Source organism: Pyxicephalus adspersus, chromosome 9 (genome assembly GCF_032062135.1).
Source record: "Pyxicephalus adspersus chromosome 9, UCB_Pads_2.0, whole genome shotgun sequence".
Classification (NCBI taxonomy): domain Eukaryota; kingdom Metazoa; phylum Chordata; class Amphibia; order Anura; family Pyxicephalidae; genus Pyxicephalus; species Pyxicephalus adspersus.
In genome coordinates this window covers 64,877,774-64,885,007 of record NC_092866.1, presented here as the reverse complement: position 1 = coordinate 64,885,007, position 7,234 = coordinate 64,877,774, and positions in this window count along the sequence as shown.

The window sequence follows — 7,234 nt, the reverse complement described above, 5'->3', positions numbered from 1 at the left end:
CCAGCAAAGAGTTAGCTGAGAATAGTTATTCATGAGAGCTGTTCATGATTACCCCCTGCTAGATTGGCTGAGCACATTGACCAAAGCTCCATCCAGGTGAGTGGAGCTTCGGTCATTGTAAAGTTGGGGTTTCCTGTTTGGACCCCTTAAAGCTTAGTATTAGTTAAAAAATCAAAGACCTTTTTATCTTGATATTTCTAGGGATTATTTACCTTTTCTGAGAAAAGGTGAGGGTCGCTATTTACCTCTGCACACATTCCAAAGAATGGGGGGTGGATATCAAGGGTTCCTCTATTAAAGAAGGCTTTAAAATGGGACCCTCGCAAACAGACCTCCACAAAACTGGTGTTATATTGTGTGGGATGTGGCCCTGTCCCCAAATATTTACCATTTCCAACATTGGGGATAGATTGGGGTCATTTTGCCCATTTCATTTTTTTTTGGCAATTTATATTCCAGAGAACCATTTATGGCTAGGAAGGAACCTATCCAAGATAGTGAATTTTAAATGTTTTTTTCAATTAACAAAGCAAATTAGTTGAATGAAAACTGCTGCTGAAAAATGTAATTTACTGCATGCAAAATTAAAACATAATTTTGATTTCACATGACTGGATAAAAATAAACTCAACTAAGAACAATATTTACACCTTTTTTACTAAGCTAAGTGAATAGTCACTTTGCAAATAGAAAATTTACTTGTTCTGATTTCAGTCCTTCAATTTTGTGTGAGGTGGTAAGGGTCAATGTGATTTATAGCAAATAAACATTGTTCCTATGTATCTGCTTAAAAACCTTTAGTTAACTATAATTCAGTTTTATCAACTCAGTCCATCTCTTCTGCCCTTACCTATTACTTGTAAGGTAAGGGTTTTTTTTTTTTGTGCTAACGGTCAAGTCTAACCTGCTAAGTAGTTCTGCTACAATGACAGATTCCCCATCTAGCACCATTAAAATACAGCCCTGGCTGTTACTGTTTACTAGTGTTGGTCGAATATCTCACTTTTCGATTGAATAGGGGGATATTGTTCAGGTGATCGAATGTCGAATTCGAACACCATTTAAGTCAATGGTGGAAAAATTCAGGTTATTTTTTGGGACTGTGAAAAACTGCAAGAGCAATCAGGGGAGCAGAGCTGACAGCTCCGCTCCCCTGATTGCTCTTGTAGCCCTTTACTAGTTGTATGTGCTCTTGGATACAATTTCTGTATCCAAGAACACAGGTGTCCTCTGTTTCTGGATAGAGAAACTATCCAGGAATAGGGATGGTGCTCTCTGATTGGCTGAGGAAAGCTTTCCTCAGCCAATCAGAGAGCACTAGAGTTTTGAGGGGAGACTTGTCCAAATTTAACCTCTAGTGCCGGGGATCGCACACTGTTCTCAATGAATGCGGCCATTGTGTTTTTCGGGTCGGGTCTATCCGAATTTGAAAAGCCATATTCGGGTCAAATATAAGGACAACCCCATTTCGAACACCAACACTACTGTTTACATTTGTAGTACCTTTTCAAAACACATTCAGTGAATGGATGAGTTATTGAGAAGAGAAACTTATTATTTGGGGGGGAAAGTGGTTACCCTTGGATTTAGCTGGGGTTTTGGGTCTCTTTGCATATAGTACTAGATAACTGTTGGGTATTATCATTTAACAGCTCCTGTTCATATAATTAATATATTTTTTAAAACCTTTCTATTTTACAAAGTCCCTATATTTTATGTTTTAAATGTCAGGAAATATTGTACTATACTTTTTCACCAATGACAATAAATTTCATGCAGACACATCTGAGTTAACTTGAAACTTGCAAAAAAAAAAAAAAAATAGGATTGGTGTTCTTTAACTTTATTTCTGTGTATTTGTCTGAGGTTGTTTGTGCAGTTGTTTTCAAAGATGATGAAATCTCACCAGATGGTCACCAGAGCAAATGATAGAGAGCAAACGCTAAAATAGATTTAATTACAATTAAGAGAAAGTCACAAGAGAAACCAATATAATTCCTAAAAGGTCTTTCCAGTTCATGTAACTTTCAAGTTCCCTTTGGGATTATTGACTGAACAAAGAGTGTCTGTAGAATATTGGAAGAAAAAGTTAACACATTAAATTCAATATTTCAGAATTTTACTTGTTTTAATATATAAAGTTACTATGATACATTCATATAACATGATATATTGTATGCACTACACAGCAAATCCATGTATAATATTGTTAAAGCCCTTAAAAATTTTAATATTGTTTTAAATGATTGAAAGTGATATACAAATATTAAGACTTTCATTTCATAACACATTACTATAATATATAAAATAAGACACATATAAAATATTATAATGCATTACATTTAATCATCATTATTACATATTCCTTTTACAATATAAATCATTATCAATGTGATTGTCAAGGTATTTTATTATTTTCTTCAAAGATAAAGATATTGACTGATGTAGTAATAAAATCATATCAACCTAAAGTCTTAGTTTTACAAAAATGCCTAAGTGGGCCTTTTCCTAAAATCTAAGTTTTACTATATAACATGGATTCTTTTGCAATGTTTTATGTGACAAAATCACTTTGTCATCTATGGGTCTGATTTACTAAAGTAATTCAGTTTTTTTATTTAGTAAGATAAATTGTACCCTTGCAAGGTATAATTCAAATACTTTAGTGAATGTGGTGGAAGTTCACTTTCTTTAGGACTACTCAATCACATGCAAAGATATTTGTAAAAAACAAGGATTTTTCCTTGCACAATATTGGATAAAGTCAGCAGAGCTTCATCAAATTTACTAAGTTAAGTGAAATATCATATGTAAGGGAAAATTTCACCGTCCTAAGAGGACAGCCTATATTCTATAATAAATGAACCCCATTGTGATCTGATGAAGGCTAGTGGTTTCATTGACAAAGCAAGCCTGAACATTATCATGTTCATAGTGTTTACTATGGTAATTGTCAGTTACAATTACAGGTTTAGAAAAAGGGCATACTTTTTGTTTAATAGGAAGCAACCAAGCTATCTGCTGCCATCTAGTTCACAAGTTTGGTAATCAGGACACCCGATGATCTTTCATGGCACACTCATGGTCCCCAGGAACCATTAGGTTCACCAAAGCTTGCTTCCTTTGAGTGGCCACAGCTCTCTAGGTTCTGGGCAGTCCGTAACTGTGGGTGACATACAACACTAATGGAAATGTGTTCCTTTTTTTTTTACTTTTCTTTTCAAGGTTCTAGTTTTAAAGGAAAACTAACATTAAATTTTCTAACCCGGTGGGAATTTGTCATATCAGGCAAAACCCTGGAATCTTTATAGGGGCAAAGCCCTCCCTGAAGGTTAGTAACACCGTTTACCATTGCAAATTTTGTATCCCAGAATATCATTGACTTTGTATACCAGGGAAAGACTTGTAACAGCAGTAACTTAACTATACAGGTGGGAAAATCTACCCAGGATTTAAAGTTTGAGTAAGATTGATTATAGTGGCAATTAGGGATGAGCGAACAAGATTTTTAAACTCGATCTCATGGCAAATTCTGCCATTCTCGCTTACCGAAATTGTAAATAGGAACGGGCAGTGTAAATTCGCTGATTAAGATCGAATTTTCCTTAAAAAAAAATTCCCCCCCAAAAAATAAAAAAGTCAGCCGAGCTGTGTTGATAAATGATTGCAGCCACAGCTGCATTCATTAATCAGCTCAGTGTGCGATCCCCAGTACTAAAGGTTAAAACCTCTGGTGCTCTGTGATTGGCTGAGGAAAGGAAAATCCTGATGACACTCATGAATAAGAAGACTTGTCCCCATTTAACCTCTAGGGATCGCACACAGGAGGATTCCCATGGCTGCATGAATAAATGCAGCCCTGGGAATCCTCCTTTAATGATTTTCTGGAACTTCCAATGGGTCCGCAAAATTGGTTCACCAAAATTTTGTGGACCCATTGGAAGTTCTAGAGGCATTCTCACTCATCCCTAGTAGCAATCACATAGGGCCTGATAGAAGGAGAAACAAAGGAAGTTGTTAATGTTTGCAGTGGATAATAAAGAAATGGGTCTCCTTGGTGCTACCATTTAAAATAATAAAATAGACAAACACAACATAGGACAGGAGGGCAAACCAATCTTCCTTATGGGCCAGCAGAAGAGATCCAAGGTAATGTTAGAGAGTCTGTTTTATGCTCTCAGTTTGGCCATTAGTCAGAAATAGGCAGACCAGGTAATACTGCAGGTAAATGTTAACAGTTTTACAGAGAACCTTTCAAAAGCAGGAGGTAAACTGGGCCCATGAGTCAAAAGAAAGAGTAAATATGCTATAAAGCCTGAGTATCTCCTAAATAAAGACTGTAGCTAAGGGCAAGAAGAGGAGGAGTAATATGTCGGCCATTGTAGTTGAGTCCACCACCAAGATGACTACACAACCATCTGAAGTAAGGAGATCCGGAAAATAGGCCCACATGGCCCATTGGTAAATTCTGTAATATGTTGATTGCTCCTGACTGGTGGCATACAGAATTTACAGCCCATTTGAGGGAAACATTTCCATCTTCTGCATTAAATTATCCCACTAACATGACGGGTGCCAGTTTGGCATACTCTAATAACTTTGTACAGATTTTTGGGGCCCAATAATCCATTGAGTTGGGAGTATGTAATTGGGCATATCACGACTTGCTAGATATACCATTTGGTCTTTTCATACTACCATCATGTCTAAAAGGCTGATGTTAGCCCTACTCAGCCTGGTGCTGCTCAATCTGGACTACTGGCATAGACAAAAGTAGTGGTGAGTGATGCAGTGGGAATGGTGGGATAAGGCACCTGTGTCACTTCCTAATGTCTACCCTCCTCATCCTCCTCATATAGGCCACGTCTCTCTTCTTGCTGGTGTACTTCACATAAGTGTTCTATTCTCCACTAACACCTTCACAGTTCACTGAAAATCTTTCTCCTCTTTACCTGGTGCATTAAATCCAGCATGGCTCCTAAAATGAAACTGATTAAGATGACACCACTGATACCGCTGGTCTCCCAGCTGACAACTATTGCTAATAAGGTGCCATAGCCCAGTATCCAGGAAGGGGACTTTGATGAATAGAATGAAGCTGTTCACCCATGTTTTACACTTTGTTTACATATTTTGAACACAGAAAAAGCTTCACCATTATCAGCAGGCCCAAAAAATGTCTATACAGGGAATACCCGGCCCCGGGACTGGTGGCTGTGCAAGAGTTTGAGATGTCTGCTGCTTCAATGGGCAGAGACCTACAATTTTATAAGAAGCCCTAACTTCCATTAACTTGATTTGTGATAAGTGCTGTCACACAGTACTTACCACCCCACCACTATCTTCCACATCTCTTACTTATGTTAAGTTAAGGACAATATGTTATCTTTTGAAGACCCTGGCACAGAATATGCCAAAAATTTGCCACCAAAAGCTTGCCCACTTGCTAATTCTAAGAGGCCTGTATTTTGGTAATACACCACCACCACTACTACCACCACTCTTGGCACCACTACTACCGCCATTAGCAGAAGCAGCTACAGAGCCAACACAGAGAATAACAATTGTGCTACTATCAATGCTTTGTTCTTTAACACATCGCTCTTGTTCCTCCTATGGATTCCATCATTGTGAACTGCAGAGAGTCTTAGCTTTTAAAATCTGATTTTTGTTTTTTTTCTGTGAATTTTGTATACAGACAATGATTTATAGGCTCCTTTTTCAAGTTGTGGTCATACTGTTATTCATTGAAACAATATGATACACCTTTAAAGGCTCTTCACTTTTGGTTATATCATATATTTTAAACTCATGGTTTCCTGAACACTTATTTAACCTAACTCATGTGCTGCTAAACATGAATCTATCAACCAGATTTATCTCCTGTTATAAATATTGGTTGATACTCCTTTTGTCTTCCTTGAACTTTAGTGCATTTTTCACTAAATAACAGTTACCTTCCAATTAGAAAGTTGTTAAAAACTTTTTTACAGCAGAATGTTCAGCTTTTACGCATGGCACCAACACGTCTTTATGATTTTAGGTCAGTTATGGGACAGCAGATCCTTACTTGATGGATGAGTTGAATTTTTGTTCTTTTTTACTACACTCGTTCCTGATTATCAGGTTTATTTTTGCCTAGTTCACGTAAAAATTTGGAGATACTTTGGATGGACTTGGGTTGGAATAATAGCTTCTGCGGGTGAGATAATAACGCTATTAGCTTTTTATTTTACATTGTTCAAACTTTGTACTTATAGAAGAACCGTATATAAATCTTGCAATTTATCTTTGGGTACTTTGGATGGACTTGGGTTGGAATAATAGCATCTGCTGATGAGTAGAAAAAGAGAATCAACAATATTAACAATTTTTTTTAGAAACATACCATATATGTGTAGCCTTTATAGCAACATCTTCCTTTACTGTGGGGAATCCAACTTTAAAAAGAGGTAATGATAATATTTCAAAATTGTCTGGTAATGGTGTTCTTTGTGGATCATATCAACGCAGTATTTGAAATACAGATAAGGAAATTCCTCAGGGATGTAACATTGATCCTTACTCCTGGGTGGGCTCCAAACATTGTTCTTAAAGAATAAGTATCCGAATAACTTCTTTGCAGTTTATATTTTGGTTTAAAGCCGATGAAAAGCTTAAGAGTTTTCTTGATCATTTCCATCCAATGATTTTACCAAAAGACAAGTTACTTGAAAATCTGTTGGTGACAATACATCTCTGCTTGTCAGGAAAAAGAAAAAGACAACTTCTATGAAAATGTTTATCAGATATCTCCTCGAAATTGTGCAAGTCTGGAACATTTACCAGACTATGGAGATTATTCATCTAATCGGACTACAAACCTCGAACAATGTGCAGTGGAATTCATAGTCTATGGTCTCTATTCTCTTTAAATATTACTCACAGAATAATTCATGGCTTGATGGTCAGGTGAAAACAAAATTAAATTATAGACACAAGGTGAATAAAACGTCCTAGGAATTTTTGTATTTCTTAAAAAAGAAGAGGTGGACTGTAATGCGCCTGGGCACACAAACCACAGCCATCTCCAAGAATCCTTTTGTCAAGCTTTATTATCGTCATAAAACAAGGCAACGGTTAATCACAGATGATCAGTCCAGTTCTCTTTTCTCTGTACACCTCCTCTCTCGGTAGTCTCATATCCTCCTTTGATTTACATCTGTATGCTGATGACACTCAAATTTATCTGTCC